The sequence below is a fragment of the Anopheles stephensi genome, chromosome 3 (genome assembly GCF_013141755.1).
Source record: "Anopheles stephensi strain Indian chromosome 3, UCI_ANSTEP_V1.0, whole genome shotgun sequence".
NCBI lineage: Eukaryota > Metazoa > Arthropoda > Insecta > Diptera > Culicidae > Anopheles > Anopheles stephensi.
In genome coordinates, this window is record NC_050203.1 from 6631522 (window position 1) to 6653360 (window position 21839).

The following is a 21839-nucleotide window of genomic DNA, read 5'->3' on the forward strand; positions in this document are numbered from 1 at the left end:
TCTTTCGGTTCATAATCGCCGAAAAACATCGAACATCATCGCAACTTCCCTCTCGCAAGCCGTCTCTGTCATCCTGTGGGGTGGAAAAATGGTTCTCTCCATCTAGTAGCTCCTTCATACGATTGCTCCATAGATACGCAGGAGAATGCGTCCACACTCATGCATGTGTTGGTGTGACGAGAAAATCTCAAACCGGGTAAGCTTCGCCAGAGCGCTCAGCAGCAGCAGCAGCACCAGCAGCAGCAGCGGCAGCTAGTCCTGGTTTGTCTCTCCGCCATCGCGGAGGCTGCGTGGTTAAACTTTCCCTTCCAAGCCGTGTTAGCTCTTTATTCCTGTGCGAACAAAACTTGCACGCATTCAACGGACTCCCGGGTGTGTGGAGGTTGGTGTGGAGGAACGAAAGAAGAATAGAAGGCACAAGCCAAAAAACCTGTGTGTGTGTGCTTCTTTCGAGAAAAGTGAAATTTCATCTTCGAAGCTGCTCTGCTTTGCTAGTGCATTTGCTGTGTCAACCGTATGTGTGTGTGTGTGAGTATGTGTGTGCGCGATGGCGGTGGTGCGTAGAAGCGTAAAATATGTAAATCAACCGATTCCGAAGCAAGCCAGTTTTGAAGCAAAAGAGTGTCCAGTGGATGTGAAGAAACAGAAGAAGAAAAGAAAAACGGACGAACGGACGCCGCCGACCGAGACAGGGAAGCGCGATTGATGGACGTTCCTTTGTATGTCCACAGGTCTCGGGAGTGTGTGCGCGTGCGAGAAGCAAACATCTAAGCAAGCTACGCGCGGCCACGGAAACATCATGTTGGGAAATGTGGATTGCTGGGGTAGCAGGGAGAAGGGCGAAAGGGGATGAAATTGGGGGTATCTTCGAGCTGAAGCAATTCCATCGGAAAATGCCGGTGGAAACTGTGCTCCATCAGGCTGCTAGATTCGTTCGCATCATTACTCGGCCCAAGTGCGCCTGAGGGTAGGCTATTTCCGTGTCAAACCAGTCTTTTTTTGCCTTCTTTGGTAAATCTTTATCCGCACCAGCATCCCCGAAACGGTGTGTGAGTGAAATGGGTTTGCTTCATCTCCAGCTTTCTTGCTCTCTCTCTCTCTCACACACACGAATACTTTCTTTTTCCATCTCGCTCTCTCGTAAAATTTATGACACCTTCTCTTTTCCCATCAACCACCGACTTCACCACGTTCGGTTGGCGTTGGTGTTCGGTTTCAACCGGATCATATCGAAGTCGGTCGGTCGAGAAACTGTTGACGGTGAAAATCTTTGTTGTGTCCTTCAGCAGCAGCAGCAGCAGCATCAGCAGCTCTGTGTGTTTCGAACATTTCGTGCTTCTTTGTGCTGTGTGCGGCAATGTTTATGTGTTTGCGCTTGGGTACCGCACCGCCATAAGGCATGGTCGGCGAACGATAAGAGAAATGGAACACATTTTCAACACGTTTAAAGATTGTTCGGTTCACACTATCCGATCCGATGGGGCCAGTCCATCGTCGAAGGACTGTGTGTGTGCATGAAGGAGGAAAGTATGCTCGCTTGATCGCTTCGCCAAAACTTCTCGGGGACTTTGGCAACACGGATAACTTCTTAAAGTGAAAAAGAAGCAGGGAATCGCGGCATAAACCCCCGTAAGTCTGTTCCTCCACAAACAAACACACCCGGCCACACAGACACGTGGCACTAGCCACACAAGCCGTAAAATGCAATGCTTTCGACACGTTTCTTCGTACCGATTTCTGTACCGCCGTGGTCACTCTGGGCCACTATCGAGCACAAGAAACTTATGGCCACCTTTCTGCGTGTTTGTGTGTGTGTGTGTGTTGCTCATTGTTTGCTGATGGAGGTGTTTTTTTGTGTGTGCTTCACTACTGTGTCAAGACGACACCGTTCGTCCTCGGTATGTCCTCGGTGTGCCCTTTTTCAAACCTGTCGCACTGTGTGACCTGTTTGCGTTGAGCTCAAGGGGGGAGGGTGGATAAAGTGCAGAGAGAATCGACAAGACGCGGACGGAAGTACAGTAGAACGATTTTTCTCGATCAGTTCGCGCGACCTAAGCTAAACCTCGTGGTGTCCCGATTCCGGCTTTGCGCCTCGACAGGAGGACACCAGTAGGACCATTATTTTGATAGGAAAGGATAATAAGAATAATGAAGTATCATCATCGCATCATTAATGTCAAACAACCTGACCGTTTGAAGTGCCCCCGTGTAGGGCAGAGGATGTGTATCTGTGTGTGTGTATATTGGTGGTGAATTTGTGCCAACAACAGCGTCGTCGACACGAGTGTTTGCACCATCCAGTCTTAAGAACAATGGCTGCCAAATGTGTGTGTGTGTGAGTTTTTGGTTGTCTGGGAGGTTGGGTGCATGCATAGTGCTTCGGTGTGTTTGAGTCAGCTGCGTAAAAGGAGCCAAGAGTACACCCTTAATTGATTTTATCTCGATATCATTGACCTCGGCAGTGAGGGGTGCTGCTCGCTGGGTGAAAGAAACAACAAAAGGACAACGAACAGCACGGCTGAAGCTGTCTGTTATCCGTCGTCTAAAAGGACGGAACGCGATCAGGGTGTAATCGATTTAATTACATACCAAAACATACCGAACCGCGGGAGAACCTTTGGCAGGGTCGTATCGTACGGCTCAACGTTGTTGGTAGGTAAGGATGGATTAATGATGCCTTTTTACGCACGGCTAAAGTTAGATGAATTTATTTATTTCGTAAACCATTCTTGGGGAAGAAAATCAGGAGTGTTAAAACTCGCTCACCGACGCTTAATCGCTGTCAAAGTAATGGAGTTAGGGTTCTAAACCGTGTTAGTGCAGCAGTTAGAAATCCATCTAATCGGCTCCATGACAACGCAGTATTTACTGTCGGAGGACACTGGTGGACGTTCGAATCCACCAAAATCGGTCTACTGTTGTGTAGTTGTAGTATTTATTGTGCTCATAAAAAAACGGAACTTCTCCCGAGCTGCTTGACGTTACATCTCAACTTGAGATATGGCTAAGACGAAAAGCCACACAGATATGGCCAGCACCCCGAGAACCGATCTGAACTGCAGAGAAAAATTAGAAAAGCAGCTTTTTCGCTTTTCCGTCTGTGCGGTAATGTTTTATTCAAAAGCTTCTCCACGCTTTCTTCGGTGCACAAGAATGCCTCGACGCGCGCTCTCTGTGTTTCAAGACAGCAAGATACCGGTCGGTCGACTTTAACGTCGAGGACAACCGCAGCGAACTACACGGGACGTACACGGTGTTATACACGCGGGTTCAAGGATGAAATGAGCGTATGAGTGTCTGTGTGTGTGTGTGTGTGGTGTGTTTTGCCTCGTGCATACAAACACACGAGACACACGGCAGGACAGCACGGTTCGAAAAGATCGGATCGTTACCAACCGTAAGTTAGCAGCGGCAGCAGTTAGCAGGCGCGAAACACGGGGAGGGCGACAGAGATAAAGAGAATATTCAATAATCCAAGGGCAATGGAAAAGTCGTCAGTACTTTACCATCACAACCTTCGCGGTCGTCTTGGTCGTCGGCTTCGTCGACCGTTTGCCGCTAAACACTCCACACTGAAAGACAGGGCAGACTAAGCGTTGGAGCTAAAGTGGTGGCCCTTTTTTTTGTTGCTTTGCCAATGCCACCCCAAGCCAAGAGGATATAACGCATTGAGTGGAGATAGTTACAAAAACCACCAGTGGAAAGAAATTGAAGAAAAAAAATGGAAGGAAGAAGCAAATGTTTACCACAGTGAGAAACATATGCAAAGCTCTGTCTCTCTCTCTGTCACGAAGCTCTGCAGTAGTACTACTGCTACTGCTTAGTGTTTCTTAAGAAGCGTTAGCTTTAGCTGCAAAACTCTTCCTCGTGCCTTTCTTTTCTTCCTTTTATTTCTTTTTAAATATTTCTTCCCTTTTTATTCTCCAAAGCCATACACATATAGTCGTATGCTTAATTCACTTCCGAGGTTTATCGCTACTCGTCGCGCTCGGAAAGCTCAAGTGGGTAAAACATGGTCGCGGAGAAGGCTGGCAGGTTTGCTAGCAAATCGTTCCCAGTTCGTGGAGTAAGAAGTATTTTTAAACTCACCGAACTCAACTTCATACCCATCCGCCCGCTCGGCTGAGCCATGTGGGTTTTCTCACGCGCACGTACCCCGTCAATTGGTTTTATGCTGATGAGTTACTTCCTTGGCCCTTTTTACCTTACCCAATTGTTCCTCCCCACAAATGCGAGAAGCGGGAATGGAGCCCCCTCCATGTGAAGGAAAGGGAAGGAGCGGAATGGATAAAAATAAAATGTTCAATTTCGCGCACTCCGGCAGCCCGGCCCAGAGAGGTGGAAAATTTTAATTGAAAAAGTTGCCGCACATTGCCACAGGGAAGGATGCCGATTGCGTGTGTCTGTGTGTGTGTGTTCGGAAGCAGATTTCCAGTGAGCTCTGGTGGTTATTATCCTGTCCCGGAAGAAATGTCAGGAATGCTGGATCCCTCTCCCTCTCTCTCTCTTAATTTTGGAGTATAGATACACAATTTCAAGATACATTTTTATCTAAAGGGAAATTCTTCCCCAAAACCCATACCTTTCTGAGTGTGTGTGCGTGTGGTTATTAAACGGATCAATTACTTGGTATATTTTTGAAGTTCGCTTGATGTTGGCAGAACAAACCCCGTCTCTCTGATGCTGGGGCCGTGTGAGACGAAATGAGGCGCATTATGTTAAATAATAATATTTTCAAGTGCCCGCATAATAACCCTTGACATTGCTCGAGCGATGCTTAGCGTGGAGTAGGTGTTTGACGCGAATCCAGTTACAGCACGAGAACACTGATGGAGTATATCTGGGGGCGGGGGGAGAGGGAGAGGGGGTGGATATTTACTGGCACAACGCTGGTACGAAGCAGAGTCATTACACCCGTCAATTCAGTTAAGTGTAGTTAGGGTAAGCTGTTTTGAAAACAGTTACATTGAGCTTTATGGTTTTTTGGAGGGCAAAATTGTGTGTGCGATGGGTTTTATGGTGGCAGTAGCAATTTCCAGAATGTCATTGGATGTGCGCTGACGTTTCATCGGGTTTCATCGGTGAACAGATCGTGGCGAACTAATCAATTTGATATACTTTCGCTCTGCTCGGGAAGCTTTTTTAAAGCTTCCAGAACTGGTGGAAGCTGAAGAATGTGATTCAATTAGCTTGAAACCTCCAAATGCTTCCATGTTTGTCGTTTCCTTCCTTGCATGCTACCCACATCAGCTGCACATGTGCAGCGCCCTAATGTGGGGACGAACGGTTTGTGCTGGGTTTTTTTTTGGCGGGGCCAGCCGAACATCATTCATCAATTTCATGCCATTTGCTGAAGCAAAAAGCGAAGAACGTCGTGAAAAAAAGGGAGAAGAATTCCGAAATGGCAGAATGGTCGGGCGAGTAACCCATTAGCATGGATTGCGAATGAGTGGTTTCTTCTGTCGATTCCGTAAAAGAGTTCGCATCACGGGGCACCAAGAATTAGCTGGAAAAGTATCACCCAACGCGAAGGAAATGATGGAGCAAAGCAGATGAAATGGTCGTTGAACAGCGGTTACGCATTGTCGCCGACTGTGGGGCACCGACTTGTCCGTGGCATCTGGTCCGTGCGCACATCGCACTTGCCTTCTGGCTGCGGTCTGCTCTCTGGCGGTGTATCTTAAATGATGATTTCCGGTTCTCGCACCAGCTCATTATGGTTCATTCTCTTGTAAGGACTTTTTTTCCGCCTCCAACTTGCTGTTGGTTGGCGTATGAGTGCCACAAAAAAGAGCACACTCGAGCATCAATCATTGGTCGCGAGTTCTGACATTCCTGGTGGTGAAACGGCTCGCCAAGCTTGCAAACGAAGGAGTTTGGTCGCAAGCCGCTGAAGCCAGCTCCAGGTCACCGGGATGTGCAAATTGTTGCGGTAATTAATCACACATAGCAAAAGTGACCAACGCTATGCCCTCGGTGCCACGGTCCGAGGTTGTCGCACGTAATAGTTTTAGCACGCCTGTTATCTATCCAAAGAGCTGGCATGCAAAGTTTGACGGCACTCGAGATGGTGATGTGGGTTCCAGGGCTACGACCTGCAACTTTAATGAGCCTTTAATGATCTGGCGCTAGCGGAGGTGTGTTTTGCAAAAGCTTTAAGGAAGCATAAGCATAAAATATGCACACTCGAGCGTCGTAAGAATCAGGATGGGCAAATTGAAATACAAAGTTGGTCGATTATGTTGTGCATAATTGATCTCGTATGAATTGTGGTTTTAATTTTAATGGGCGTTTGGTTCTGAGCATATTGAAGAAAAGATCTTCCAAACTTAAGATTTCTTTAAAAAATAAGTTTCTGAAGAAGAGTTCAAGGGGAATGGCTTGTGATGCTGAGAGAATTCGCTTATTGCCAGAAATTCTCTTTACTCAAGGAATTAGCCTCAATGTGTCGGTGGGGATATTGAGGCCTACCCTTCGCTAGGGGGACTCTCAAAGCTCTTCAGAAGAAAAAAATCCATACGCAGGACTCTCTCTATAGCTACGAAAAATTGTATTTGAAGATGCTAAAAATGGCTTTAGCTCTTACTGTTATAGTGGCTAAATAGAAGACGAGATTTTTTCGATTCAGCCCAAATTCTTGCAATTTTACCCTCAATTTTGTCTCCTAGGAGCGGAACTACTGTAGATAGTATAAGCAATGTACATCCTGAAATCAATGTTCTTGAAGATTTTAAATATTCTGAAATTAAAATCATTTGAGACCTATGTCAGTTGTTTTTCTTTAGTTTTCTGAATGATTTTTTGTTAAATTATAAAATAAGAACAATGGCCACGAATATTAAATGCATTTTTTATTAAACATTTCATCTCTGCATACAACGTATCACTACAATCTCGAATGTATAAAAAAAATTGCCCAACAGCGCCATCCTTACGGTGAATTTCCCTTGCATAAACCTTCTTGAAAAATGTACATTTTCAATTCACATCCAAACCGAACCGTCCTTCCGAAAGCCAGAGCCAGAGACCACTGTGCCATCCGACGGAAAAAGCTCTCGCAAAAAAACATCGTCCCTTCCAACGATGACGCTTTGCTTTAAGGATGGAATGTAATACAACGCAATGTAAGTCAGTGGCGAATCATGTGCTCTGTTGCATCGTGGTATGTAAGCGTTAAAAGTAATAATAAATTTATTTGTCTCACGTCAATGTTAATAAAAAAAGCCCCGTAGCCCGAATCCGCCTCCATCGAACCAGCGCCGGTACCAGCTGGCAATGGCGATGATGACGATGATGATGATGGTGATGCCGAGGCAATGTCGGTAGTAGTGATAGGTAGATTGTTGATGGAACGATAGTAGTGGTGGTGGCGGTGGTGGTGGAAAATTCATTGCCTTCCGCTTTCCCGAGACGTGCGCTGTGTGATCGTGCACAGCGTAGCGCGTAGTGGCGCACGCGAAAAATCATCCTTCACCGAAAAAGCGTGTTGATGAGGGAGGAAGTAGAAAAAAAAGAAGAACCCCGTAACGATTGTTACGTGAACCTATTTCAATTTTCCCGCCTTAGCATCGGGCCCATCTTCCGACGCGATCGGACACGTGCGGACGGTTTCGTCGACTCGCTGACTCGCTCGGTTAGCAGCGGCAACAGTGGACAGATAAATTAAAGAACTAAAAATCCCGTGATTTATGTGCCCCGTCCGTAGGATCGCTCGTCATCAGACGTCAGCTTCGAGTGTGTGTGTGTGTGGCGCGTTGCAACTGTGTGTGGCTGGGGAGGCTGTCCACCAAAAAGTCGGATGCTGACGAGCGAGATGGTCGTTTCCGTTTGTGTAAAGATCGGCCACGGCCTTCCTTCCGAAAATCCGTTGGACGTTTTGATGCGTGGCAGCTTTGGCCGTGGCTGGCATTTCGCTTTCGTGTCCTGCTTCGTTCGATTATCTTGCCATTCTTTTGTTATTACGCTTCGGAGCAATATTTTTAATATCGTTTTTATTGTTTTCGCTGTGAGCTTTTTTCCTGTTCTTCCTCTCGGCTTCATACACAAGGAATTTTTTCCGTTATTTTAGTGTGTGTGTGTTCGTTTTTGCCCTGAAAAACTGTCTTGTTCACATCTCACACTATTCTGCGTGGTGCCAGGGATAGACAACACGGGACGGAATTTATGGTACAATATTTTCAAACACCAGCACGAAGGATTGAACCTACTTGCTATCGTTGTGTAGAACCATTTTCGAACTCTCCTAACTCCCAGCCCCAGTTTTCGGTTGGTCGGCTATCGGGATCGAGATCTCGTTGGCAGGCGGTGGAAGCGATTTGCGTCCTGGGAGGCTCGGGCCCGCCTGCTTTATATGGACCTACCCAGCGTTCGGCATTGTACCGAGTGCACGTATAACATTATTATATGGCTCATCTTTTATAACTGCCCGACTGATGCTGCCGGGCATACCGGTGTGTTGCGGGCGAAGGGAGGCTGTGCTTTTGTGTCTTGTTCGTGCGTACTCCGGCGTCCGTCTGTTGTAACGATGGTTTATTTTTAACAAGCTCCTGCAGCGCCACGACCGACCATGCGCCTCCATCGATCAGTGCCGCGCTGTGGCCTGGTGCCCTAAAAGTGCGAATGTGCCAGTGTGATTGTGTGGCCAGCAGCAAACAAAAAGAAAACAAAAAAACGATGGCCTGATTCGAATATACGGCCATCCGGTTGTGGTAGCGAGATTGAGCCGAGAACCCTTTTGACCGGTTGAGGTTGGGTTTTCGGACGAAATGGAGACGCCTGGTCGTTTTTGTGTGTGAGCGTGTGCTATAGGATAAGACAGTTTATTGCACGGTTTGACACGCAAGCGAGCGAGCGAGCGAGTTTGTTCCCGGAACGGTGCACACGTATCGACGCTGGACCTACTACTTCCTCACCCAATTAAGAAAACCACATTGTAAAAGTTTTATTGCATTGCGTCTCTCTGGATCGTGAGTGGTTAGTGTGTCGCTCTTCCTTCGTCTCCAACCACACGTAGTATCTGGTATGGTTGTGTGGCGTGCGCATTATTTCCTCCACTTGAACCTTCCTCGATGGGCATCTGCAATGGTTCTTTGGAAACGAATGGAAATGGTGTATAACCTCCCGCTTTTTTTTTTGGGTGTGCGAATTTTCCTGTGCGGAGCTATTCGAACTGAACTGTGAGAGACAAGAAACTTTTCGACAAGACGATTTTGGTACCCACAATAGAAGGGAGGTTTTTGGGGAAAAGCGAGGAAAGAAATGGCATCCACCGACATCCCCGTCGGTTGCTATTTTCGTTCCCTCCCGAGTTCGAGGCGTGAAATGGTCGGAAAATCGGACGCGTCGTGCGCGCTGGTGGTTATCGTAAAGATGTCCGCAAGCTGCCAACCTTTTTCGTCGTCTTTTTTTTCTCTTCTTGGTTCGCTCCTTTTCCTTCCTACAGAAGGACGTGGGCGAGGGTAAAAGGACGGGGATGGGTTAGAATTTATTTCATGTGCCAACGGTACACCGAGGCGAGCGCTTACGCATGATGATGTATGGCGCGTAAGTTATGGAAACGAGTTGAATAAATCTTCACAATCGCGACCGAAGGAGTTGAGGCGCGAAGAAGATGAAAATTATGGTCTCGAGGTGGAGCAGAGACCACCCACCCCATCCCGGCAACCGGCTGGAGATTGATCGGAGTAAAAGGATGTACACAGACACAGACACGCACACAGGGAGAAAGACACGAGAAGAAACGGGGCACGACGAGTTGTGGGTCGACATCCTTTCGAGGAGATAACTCGTTGTCTTTGATTAAATTAGCATGGTTCCCGGGTGGAAAATCATGCCTTCCTCACTTTCTCTCTCTCTCGCTTTGCCTCTTTGCCTCTTTCTGACTCCGTATCTTCGACAGGCAAACGACACTCGACACGCTTACGAAAGGTTTTCGCCTTCTTCTTCAAGCGAAAGACAGCAGCGGAAAAAAGCTGCTTCCTCTGGTGCTTCCCAACGCAGGCGTCATAAATATCGCACGCTTAGTACAATTAAAATGAGCCAAGCCATGCCAATCCGTTGCGAGAGACCGGGAGCCTGTGTGTACGGAAGAAAAAAAGATTTAGAAAAAGATCCCCGTCAACCACCAGCGCTTGGGATCGTTTGTCACTTCCGGCACGTTGAAGACAGGAAGACGTTGTGGAAGGGGAACAGAAAAAAGGGATACATTCTCGCCTGCTGCTGCTGCTGAAAAAAAGCGAAGGAAGTGATTTTGAAATTTATTCAACCGAATTAGCCAATGTTACAAACCCTCGCGAAATGGGGGGAAAGAGTTGCCACATTGATGGTAATCGGTTATCGGAGCATAATGAGCTATGATGGGAAATTATCTAATTTAGAAGTGTATCGATACGTAACACTAATTGCAATCGATGATGGACGGGATGGTGCCTTCCGTTTATTATCCATTACAGCATTACAGCTAGAGTCTCATAATACACCGTAAAGGATCCCATTACATCGGTGTGTGGAATCGATCACACAACGCACACCCCGACTCGCATTCCTCGAGTCATAGAAATAATGATGCGCCACCGGTGATGTTTACTCACGCGCGATATGGTGCAATGATGTTTGTTTTCGGTTTTCGGATTTGGTCGGTTTGCGCAAAGGGGTACGGCGTTACTGCTGATTATGGCACCATTCTCATGCACTCGCTGTGTGAACAGTGCCGGTGGAACTAATTCAATATTTAGATATGAAAGCGTGTTAAGTACATTTGCTGTATGAATTATTTTATTCCAAGAATGTGGTATTGACACCAGCGCACGCAGACGAGTGCAGCTAATGTTGAAGATTAGTTAGCTTTAAACATCATTAAATAATTATTTGCCTGACTAGTGGTGGACATAGTTTATCGTTAAGCACAAGTGTCACAGTGAACGTTTGCGAAAATTATTTAAAGCGGTGTCCATAACATTAGCAGCATTTCACGTTACATATCAGTATGATACCAAGTAAGAACTATGTTTTGATAGAAATAATAATATTTTTGGAGGGCAGTCCGGTGACTGAGGTTATAGCGGGGCACGGCAAGCGCTGGGGATTAAATCCCATCCGGACCATCTTCTCATACGCGTTTTCCGAACTGATTTTTGATTTTCTGACTGACTACGGGTAAATCAAATCACGGAAAGCAAGAAATGACTGACCAAGAGACGTCTCGAGGCTGTTGGGGCATGTAAGGAGAGGAATATTTTGGAAGCAAATTTTTTATAATTTAATAACATTTATCGTACTTTAATTGAAGTGGTTTTGTCACGTATAAGAATATATCGGGATGGTCCGGTGGTGGAGGCGACCAAGGCTCCGGTCTTCACGCACCAGGAAGACCTCTAAGTCTAGTAAGTCAGAAATGGCAGGCATGACCTAAGAGGTCGTTAGGCCAAAGAATAATAAGAAGAAGAAGAGGAGACATAACAAATAGAAGAATAATGTTATGTCCGTTTTTAAGACTGTCCTAAGGTCCTAAGGACTAAGGTCCTGTCCTGCACAGTTTACTGTGAGAACACACAAGCGTAAAAGTTTTTCAATAGTTGTGGCCTGTAGGCGTCAACTGGCAACTCTTCTACGCATTACTGGTTCAGGACGTAGCTGACCTGGAGTTCTGTGTGATAAATAGTGATTCTAACTCTAATATGGTTATGCCAACACCAGCAATAGCACCGAACCGAACGCCGTACCATTGTTGAGTAAAATGTTTTTATGCGAAAAATCTCAACCCGGCCCTGTGTGTGATGCATAAACACAAACCTATCGCCGAGCGAGAGCAGGAAAAGCCGCGCACTGTCCCATTATTTAGTGGTGGTGCAATAAATTATTTAGCGTACAAAAAGCTTGACTTTCGGGCAAAAGTTTTCCACCCGCCGGCCTGTGCTGGCGTAAAATCCGATCGGGGTGAGAAAAGCGGCGCGCGCTATGCGACAAAAGCCAAACTCCGGGCCGAGCCGGGAAAACAGACTCCCGCGTAACTTCATAAAACCTCCACACACACACACAAACACATACTGGCAACCGACCACTGGATGGTGCGTTTTTGGGCGATCCAGCATCGGAGGTCCACCTTTTTTTTATCCCACCCCGACCGGCGCTTGGTGCTTTGATGTGTTTTTGTTTGGCGCAGGGTTTTCGGTCCCTTGTGGACATAATAATTCTATTAACTGCGCCATTGAATGTGCGGAGCCCCCGACATTTCCCAACTGTCACACGCGCTCACCAGCCCTGGCACAGTACGCAAGGGAAGCATAAGCCATCTAATCGTTAACTTTCATTCGCACAAGTTTGAAGTAATTTTTGCGCCAACAAGCGTGCGACAGTAGCGTGCCATTTTGAACCGTCCGTCACGCGAAGGAATCTTGGAAACCAGAGCCCGACCCAGTGTGAGTGTGTGTGTGTGTGTGGGCAGAAAAGATTCGGTCAACTTTGGATAATTCTTTTGCCGGAAGAGCTGTGAGCATAAATTAGCCCAGTATCACACACATGGGAACGCTAGAAGACGAGAACCTTCCGCGCGTAGAAGTTGCTCGGTAAGGCTAAACGGCAGCAATGTGTCTTCTGCTCTTTTACGGGTAGCTTTTCGGAGTAAATTAAATTGTGTTCGCTTTATCGTGGCTCGTGGAGCTTGTTTGAGGTGACATTTTCCCCAAGACAGAACAAAAAAAGAAAAACCCACCCAACCGGGTAAGCGACAACGCCATCGTTTAAGTGGCTCCAGCGCACAGTTTGGCGATCACACACGATTTTAAGACGAACCACGACCCCCGTACAACCGAACCGAGACCAAAAAAGAGTTTGGTTGTGGTTCTTTTTTGTTTTCAATTTCACCTCCCCCGTTTTGTTTCAGTGGTTTTCCTTGTTGTTGTGTTGGTCAGCTCACCCACACACACACACACACTGGCACACAAGCGGATGAAAGTTTTTTGTTTTCGGTGGTACAGAAAAAGGTGTGAAATATGTTACGGTTCATGAACGGGTAAAACCGCAGCCTCAAATTATATGCTTTCCCCTCCCCTCCATGTCCAGCTTGCGTGCGGGCCGGCCATCTTGCCTGCCTGCCGTTGGCTTCTATTCTTTCATCCTTCTTTCTGCTGGAAGTACTGTGCGCCGGTGTACTTGAAAAGAATTTTACGCATGGAGCAACTTCGGAGGACCCCGATTGGGCTGGCTCACGTAACAAAAAAGGGGGTTTCGACCAAGGTAAGGACGGTATAAAAAAATAGAATAGGAGAAGAGGAAAAAAAAAGTTCACCAAAGGAAGTTTAGTTTCGTTTAGAGTTTTGGTAGAGCACATTCCCTTTTCCTTCACATATCCCCCCCCCACCCCCCAATCCTGCTCCATTGCAGATGTTTTATAGCTCGACAGTTTTATCCATTCGTTCGCTTTCCTCCCCCCACCCTCTCTTCCCTTTTTCCTTCAACCAAGCTTTCTCACAAACCGTTACGCCCGTTACGAAAATCGTTACCCAACCTGACAGGGTTTTGGGGGACTAAGAACGAAGGAAAAAAAAGGTTTTGTATTCGGGTAATAGTTTATTGTGATATACTGTTGATTCAGCGCTCTTCACCGGTGCGGCCCTTTCCACCATCCCCCGGCACACTCGAGCCCGAGTCCGAGTAGCACTTAGTTGCCGCTCGCTCGTGTCGCTGTTTCGTCCGGTCTCCGGCAGCGAGCATGGATGAGTTGCGAACAATGTTGTCATAGTTTACCCGAATGGTTTAATCCGGGCGACACATCACAGTACCGGAACCGCCGTGTGTGTGTGTGTGCCTTTTTTGCTCTGCGAACTGAACCATTTTTCCGGGACATAATACACTGTACCAAAAGCGAAACAATTGTTGGAAAGTTATGTTATTTGTATTACCGGTTGCTTTTTGTTTTGGCCTTTCGTTGCCCGACCCGTGGAACATTAACGTGTGGATGAGTTTTTGATGCATTGAACGTATTTTTTTTTCTGGTTTGCTACTTTTATTCAGCACCATATTTTAATGACACTTGTTTCTCACGTATCAAACTCATGTGCAAAGTTATGAACACTTGTTCGTTTTATGTGTGTGTGTGTGTGTGTGTGTGTGTGAATGGCGTTTAAAATAATTGAGTCAAAGCGGTGTGTTCGTTTTTTTTCCTTTTCTTTCTTTGACCCCTTTTGCACTCCTCGGTACACGAGCACATCACGTACCATTTAACACCAATTTGTTCTCCATTTTTAGGTTGTGCTCCAAAAGTCCACTGAAAACGGTCTCTAATCGGCATCGCTGCAGTAGGTGCAGTGCAGGTTGTGAAAGCTGCAGCTTGGAAAGCTTAATTGAATCAGATTGAGCAGTATCGCGTATCGGATTTCAAATGTGGCACGAATTCGGATAAACGGATAAACTCATCCCCCCAGAGGAAGCTGCAAAGAAAGCTACCAAGAAGCAAGAAAGAAAAAAACGCTCTCTCTCTCTCTCTCTCGCTTTCCTGCATAGCACAGTTCTGATTAACCGTGTAAGGAACGTGTTCCCGTTACGCTCCATCGATGGTGGATCCATTTTTCTTGCTTGAATCCTTTTTCCTTCCATCTCCGAGCGTTTTGCAAAATGCTTCCGGAGGCGAGTCTCCCGGTTGGTTGCGTGCCACCAATTATCAATCAACTGGAAGTGGAGACAAGGCGAGACAATATAAATGGACGATTTTGGGGACGTTGGATCGGAAGAGAAAAAGGACACACACACACGTGTGCAGTTTGTCGTTTTATTTTTTCGCTCCATGGCGAACATGGTTTTGGTCCTGGGGAATTGAAATTCCGATCGTTCCGTTTCTGTGCACCCGGTTATCCTGGGGGAAAAAAGAGCTAGAAGAGGACCCATTTCTTTAGCTTGTGCACTCGATTTATCCAACCCCAAGAAGAGGATATTCACACCTTGTTAAGCTTAAAATTTACACACGAGCTTTGTTTCGACAAGTCTTCATTTTTATCCCCCGATAATGAGAGCTTGTTTTGGTGTTCCTGATGTAAGGGTTGCTCTAGATGGCTCTCTGACGCCTAATGTCACACACTCGATTCGATTTCGGATCGGTTTTTGTGGTCGCTCGCACTCTCTCTCTCTCTCTCTCTCTCTCCCGTAGTGGCTGTTTCGTGCAGGGATTGTCCTACATACATATATTATTATACGGTCTGGGAAACCATGGTGGTTTGACGTCATCGAACGACGACGACGACGACGACGACGATTGGTACCCCGGGTGACCGATACACTAATTCGGTTGTGTGTTCGAACCATTGCAACTGTTGGGTTGGTAGTGTTTTTTTTCTCGCTTCGGAAGCCCGTTGCATACGAAGAACGGTTCGCCCCGGTGGGGGAACCTCTGGAAGGAACTTTTATCCTAACGAGCTTCTAGTGCCGCTGCGTGCTGCCTCCTTTAAAGCATACCACCGGGAATTCCACATCCACTTCCATGGAGATAGTGTGGAAGCAATTGCGAGAAAAGAAACAATTTGCCCAACCTCCTGTGGTCCCGCTCCCCATTTCCTTTCGCCCTGTGTGCTGGATGCTGCTGTACATCTCTGGCGAGCGTACGTTCCTTGGAGAGTTTCGGTAGCGCAGCAGCAAAAAAAAAAAAAGGAAAGCACGAGTATAAGCCGGATGCCTTCTTACGGACGGACATCTGCATGGTCTGCGGCAAATGTCTGCAAAACGGTTAGGTAATGGCTATTGCGGCGTTGCAAAGCAACAAAAAAATGAGCGAGCGAACCGCCGGGACACGATACTGCTGCAGAATACGGTGGTGGTAGCAAATCTGTACGCGAGTTAAGCTCCGCTTGAAGTCAGCACTTTAGCACGGTTGGGTTGGAAGGATGGATGGACCCGCGCTCGGTCCGTCCGTTTCCTGCCGGCGATAAATGTTTCCGAACCGACGCAAATCAGGTGATTTCAATTCGGGAAAATTTCCAACTATCGTCGATACACGTTGCCTTCTTCCTTTTGGGGGGTTTCCGTTGTCGGATATCCTGCCTCTAAAGAGTGCGAATGGAGCGAGAGAGAGAGAGAGAGAGAGGTGAAGCGATCGTCTGGAAAAGTGGGGAATCTCGTTGCTCGATAACCATTGCAACCATTTTCATCATTGTTTTCTTTTCCACCCCAAACAACCATCGCAGCCAGTTGGACGGTTGGAAAAATGCTAAACAAAACAACTTGATCCCCGTTATGCAGGCACACAACCGTTTTGATGGCGTTGATGTGATCGTTGAAGGGAAGGCAAAGCACCTTCAGCAAAATTGGTGCAACAGTGTACAGAGCTTTTCATCAACCAAATCTATGCATTTTCTTCAAGTTTCTTTTGAATTTGATAGTACGCTTTCTTACTCTACTCAAGATGAAATTCTCGCCGTGTCAAGAGACTAACTCTTAATTTATTATCCTCATTTTCGCTACCGAAAAGGGACGATACATGGAAATCGGTGAAGCTATGTTGCGTTAGCGTAATTAATTTATTTGTCTGTTTTAGCGAGAAATAGCGGGTGGTTTTCCCTTTTTCTGCTTACATCACTGCTTGTTGGGGAAATTCTTTAAAATTGAATTAAATTATTCACTTGACCTAGTTGGTAAGTTTTCCGACGAACATAGCGAAACAACGACTTATTTGGGGATAGATAAATGGCTTTCATTGTAAAAAAGGGCCAAACTTTACGTGAAGTAGCGGTACGAATTGTGGATATTGGATAAGAAAGTAGCAACAAGAATCCGTATGGATGGAGCAACCGAAAACGGCATGCTGGACCACGCTGACCATGCTTCAGTTATTAGCTGGAGGATTCTCTTATCCGTTTGCGTGTAAATGCGAGGATCAGTTGAAAATGCGTAGTGTTCTCTCTCGCTCTCTCTCTCGCTCTTTCTCCTTCCGGTAGCCAGGAGCGTGTCCTACTCCAATGTGTCCTTCCCATCCATCCTCAGTAATGCCTCCGATATCCGATTCGGTTGTGGATCTCTTTCTGGAAAACCATTTTCAAAAACTCTCTCCCTCCTTCTCTCTATCTCTCTCTCGTTCATCGGATCTTGTATTCTTCTTCACCAGCCCTATTCTTTTCTTCCTTATCTCATGTTGCTTTACTTAATTTTTGGTCGTTTTATTATTCCCCGACATCATCAACGATATTATCATGCCAGGCTTTTGTGCGGCAGGCGCTTTATGCGTTTGCCGCAGTTTCTTTGCCGAATCGAGCCCGACCACATGCTTGCGTCCATTTTGTGCTCGCTGGGATACGCTGCTATCAGGGCGAAGCGGCAGACATACATAAAAAAAAAACCGCGGATCTAAACAAGCTGCCGTGGTGAAACGTTGTCGGAGTGGAAAATTAAAACCGCATTGGGTTTCCTTGGTTAGTTTGCTGGTTCTTGCCGTAATATGCCCGCAGTTTATGATTAGTATTTCGCGTTCCCTTGAGTGTGAGTAGTGCAAGTTTTGGAAGAGAAGGAGAGAGAGAGAGAGAGAAAGTGCTCTGGATGCCGGTAGGTGTACAAAGTACAGTTCTTTGCGTAGAACTTGCTGACAATCTTGTTTGACAAACTGTACGCTCGGTAGCTTTCAGGAAAGTGTCTGCTAGCGTGTAAGGATAACGCGAAACTTTCAAGGTCACGGCAATGTGCTTCACGAAGGATTCCCGTCCGCGTTGTCTTAAACCTATGTCTGCATGCCGACTGTTGTACCTTCTATTTAAGTGGCCCTTCTGCTCGAGAGTAAGAATTCGAATCAATTAATCAACTTATGGTAAGGATTTTAACTACTTCCTCCACACAGTCAAAGCAAATTCTTAAAAAATATGCTACAATATTGTAAGTTCGCTGTAAAGCATCATTTGTCAAAGCCGCTCTGTATGCTTCTTCAGTCAAGTTGACTTCTAACCTGCTGCTGCTGCTGCTGCTTTAACTCACGCAAACACTTTCGCTCACCAACACAGCCAACCAAACGTGTCCTTTTACTCGCGTCCACACTGGTGTGAGCAGGTGTGCGCGAGTAAGAGCGGAGGTTTTATGTTGAGAGTATCTGAGATGCGAGTTTTAGGAACGCACACACTCTCGCTCGATATTTTGTTTCACGCGATTCACTCTTACTTCGAGCATCTCCATCTCTCTCCCACACTCTCACACGAGAGCGGATATCTGCGTCCCCTACTACTACTACTACAACTACTACTGTGAGTAAATGCAGGATGCTGGGAAATTTCGCGAGTGTTCCACGCCGCCAATCCACGCTACTTGCTGTGTTGCGGTGTGTGTGTGTTGTGTGCAATGTCGGCTAGTGTGTCGCCGGAACGCTCGGTTGACATTTGCAGTCCGTGTCAAGTCAGTTCAGGAGACGAATGTGGCGGCTACCGTGCAGTGTTGGCGTTGCGTTCCAGTTCGCTCGTAAAATCGGTGCCACGGGCAGTAAGGTTAATTTCTTACTGCAGATAAAAGGCTGTAGGGGAAAATGGTGCGTTAGTATAAAATGTGTGTGTGCTTGAGTGTGATTAAATCAACTAGAGATGGTTTTTTGATTGATTGAAACAGTATTTGGCCATTAATCGGATGGACGGCTTTTTCTTCATCAAGATATCTAGTGAAAGTGTTAGTGTAAACTTGTATTTTGTCGAGCAGATAAACGAACGTGATTCATTAAGAGTTAACAGGGAGTAATGATAACTGCGAAAGAACTAATTGAACAATCAAAAGAAGAAAGTTTCCCGGTATCAATCAAAGCCGAGTAAATAGCTTGCTCCGCGATTGTTCTGCGGTTTCTTGCTCCGTTCGCGAGCTAGCGAAGCCAAAAACAGATAAATATAAACCGATGGCACGGATTACGAGCTTTGCCAAATTGGAGGCAACCGTTCGGTGCTGGTTCGCTACAGCACCGTCTGTGCATCCCGGGCTGGCTGCACGCTGAGTAACCACAGTGAAAAGAGCATCGTTATAAATCCCTTAATCCGTGCTCCAATGTCATTTCCAGGGCAACCGGCGCCAAGGACGCATACACGCAATAACCTAGACTTGACTTACTGCTGGCTCGAGATGCTGAAGCTGAAAAGAGATGCAATCGAAGCACCAACAGAAACGTGTGTGTGTGTGCATGTCGTGGTGTGCAGAAGATAAATATAGAACACGGCTATAAATAGAACAGTGGTGGAGCAACTACAAAAAAAACGGATTCGAAGTTTGACAGTTACGGTACGGTGGAAACTCGGCTGCATTCGGATCTAGTCGGCATAGCCGGAAGTGAACAAAGTTTGTACTCTGCAGCTCTCCAGCATTGGGCTGTTTTCAATTGCAGTTCTATTTGTAGAAGGGTTTCGGGTATTTTTCTGGCTCTTTGAGGTATACCTTTTGAGGTTTGGGTAAAAAGCGGGGGAATGAGAAGAATACTAATTCTCTGACGTCGGTTGCATACAAGTTTAAACCCGAACAACTGTCAAACAAACAGTTACGAAACCTTAATGTTATTCGAATGATAAAACTATTTTTTTGTATTGCTTTTGATTACAGAACTCGATCCATTACAGTGAAAGCAAAGGACATCTCAGCCGTGGCCAACTTTTCCTGTGTTCTGTGCGCGTGTGTCTGTGTGTGGTGTACATAAAACAAGTGTAGTTACGTAATTTACTGTGGTGCGCAAAAGTTTGACCGAATCATCGCAGTAGGCTTCTCTCGTCTGACACGATAGGGGTCGCACATTCCAAGGGGTTTCGCCAAGCAAAGCAATGAAGTAGAGTTAAAATGGCCGAAAACGATGACGGGAAGGTACGGTATCATTATTGTGTGTAGTGAAGCGTTCTCTACTCCAGTGAGATATGTGCGGTAAGAAAATGGAGTGCAGGTTTTTTTTTGGTTAATTTGTTGTTAAGTGAGTGAGTGTAGTGCGTGTGTGTTTCTGTGAAAATCGCTGGATAAAGGCGTTTCTGTTTGGCGGAAGTTAAAGCAACGTACTAAATCCTGATCACCTCAAGCCGACCAAGTTATCCTCCGCTGTAAGTGTTCAATGCCGTAGTTCTGTGTATGTGCATGATTGGTGATAATACAATGAGCAAAAGTTTCCCAAGTTTCTCAGCGGTGTTCTCTAAAGTCGCAAGTACCAGTTTTGTGGGGCAAGCATCGAAATAGCCCATAAAAACCTCCACCTGCTTCACACATTAGATCGATCGAGTCAGATCGACCGTGTGTGTTTGTGCGTGTGTGTGTGTGCAAGGGCTTAGGGTCGCATTCCAGTGCAATACCGAGGAAAAATTCGTAGCAAGTTCCCGACATCCAAGAGAATTAAATGCTTGATCCGAGTGCCGGGAACAAGTTTACTCGGAAATAATTGAAGCCAGCGTGAAAATAGAGCAAGTGTGAAAGTGAAGCACGCCCGCGTGCGTGTGTGTGTATGAGGTTTCGTTTGGGGTGGGATAATTCGTTCGGAAAACTCTTTATCCGAGCCCCATCGGTCTAAGCGTGTGAGTTGGTTGCTTTTTCCTTTCTTCTTCTTTCGGTTCGTCGCGGCATAGGCGAACGCAGCCTGCTAAGTTCATCGATGATGTTCCCGTTGCTATGGTAGTGTGGTGCGAGTCGAGCATCCAGTGTTCAGTGGTGGATGGAGCTCGGTGGCGTCGCACGTTCTAGACCCACACTGCAAGCGATTGCATCGTCCCGAGCACAGCCGACCGTTCGTGGAAAATGCTTTGCTTCTTCCGTGCTGATACTGCCCGTGGACCAGTAACTAGCGGACGCAATCAACGTTTTGAGAGGTGAGTAAAACCGTACGTACTGACGTGTGCGCGAGTCCGGACGAGAGGTCTGAGCAATGGACAGGTGATTTCTGGATATCTCGAACGGTTGAGCAAAGCCTCGGGACATCCTACTCGGGCTGCTTTGAAGCACCGGCTTCGTTCCTGTGAATAGCGCCAAATCTAGTACCGACAGGCTGTTGAGAACACCCGGAACGATGGCGAAAGGTGTACGCCTGTAATTAACCGTCTTTTTTCACACCCATTCTCACTAGCTGTGAGATTAGTTTTTCTTCGATTCGTCGAGCCGGCTTGCCATGGGTCAGAATGTTGAATTGCCTTGCCTGCCGGCTTGCCTGCCGAGAGTGTGAATTGGTTTTGGGTCATGTTGTGTGTGTGGCTGCGACCATATGGTGATTTCAATCCCTTCACCGGGTCGGCGAAGACTTGTCTCGAAAAGGTACGGCAAGGTAGTTGGGAACAGTTCTTGTTGTACGGTTGAGGTTTTTATTTCCTCCCTTAGTTGTGTAGACTTGTACGCTTTTTTCCGACCGGCAGAGAAAGGTTGTCCCATCGCATGCCAGAATCGTTAAACCCATCGCCGACTTTGCAGAGGTGATTCCGACATGTTAGCCGGTAACTTCATGGAGGTGGTGATTCCCCCCCCCCCCTTTTTGTTTCCATCACTGAGTCCAAAAATTTTCCAACAATTCTGAGGCACAGGGCGCAGCATAACGGCAGCTAGCTGCTAAGGGGTTACGATTTTTTTTTCTCTCGCGCCAGTGCTACCGAGGCTCGTCCAGAGCAGTCAACTTTGCGTTACGGTGGCTGGCGCTGGTTTTGTAATTAAGATGAACGGATGGACATTGTGCGGTGGAAGATATTCCGAAAACAACCCCCCACCACGTGAACTGGCGTGGCAGCTGACGGGGTTATATGCTGGTGCGATTTTATGGCCATGGGTTAAGCTTTGTTTTTGCTTGGGCTGGCGGTTTTGCGCTCCGTGTGAGTGGTGTGGCTTTGCGGGCTTTTTTTTGCTGCCTCTTCTTCGTTGGCATAACGTATCATTCCATACAGTAGAGCGATTTGGAT

At 46.7% G+C, this 21839-nt stretch overlaps 1 protein-coding gene across 20 annotated transcripts in view; it reads left to right on the forward strand.

Moving 5' to 3' along the window:
• The first annotated feature begins 258 nt into the window (after window positions 1–258).
• Window positions 259–21839, forward strand: part of LOC118510343 (cyclic nucleotide-gated cation channel alpha-3) — a 94251-nt gene continuing 72670 nt past the window's right edge. For 9 of the 20 annotated variants that reach the window (XM_036052028.1, XM_036052026.1, XM_036052031.1 and 6 more), the window contains exons 1-2: window positions 259–528; window positions 19531–20768. The gene's annotated coding sequence lies outside the window, so the exon portion shown is untranslated. Of the gene's footprint in view, window positions 557–1431; window positions 1528–13113; window positions 13234–18354; window positions 18502–19530; window positions 20769–21839 lie in introns of those variants that run through there. The other 11 variants (XM_036052018.1, XM_036052033.1, XM_036052017.1 and 8 more) reach the window with 10 other exon arrangements.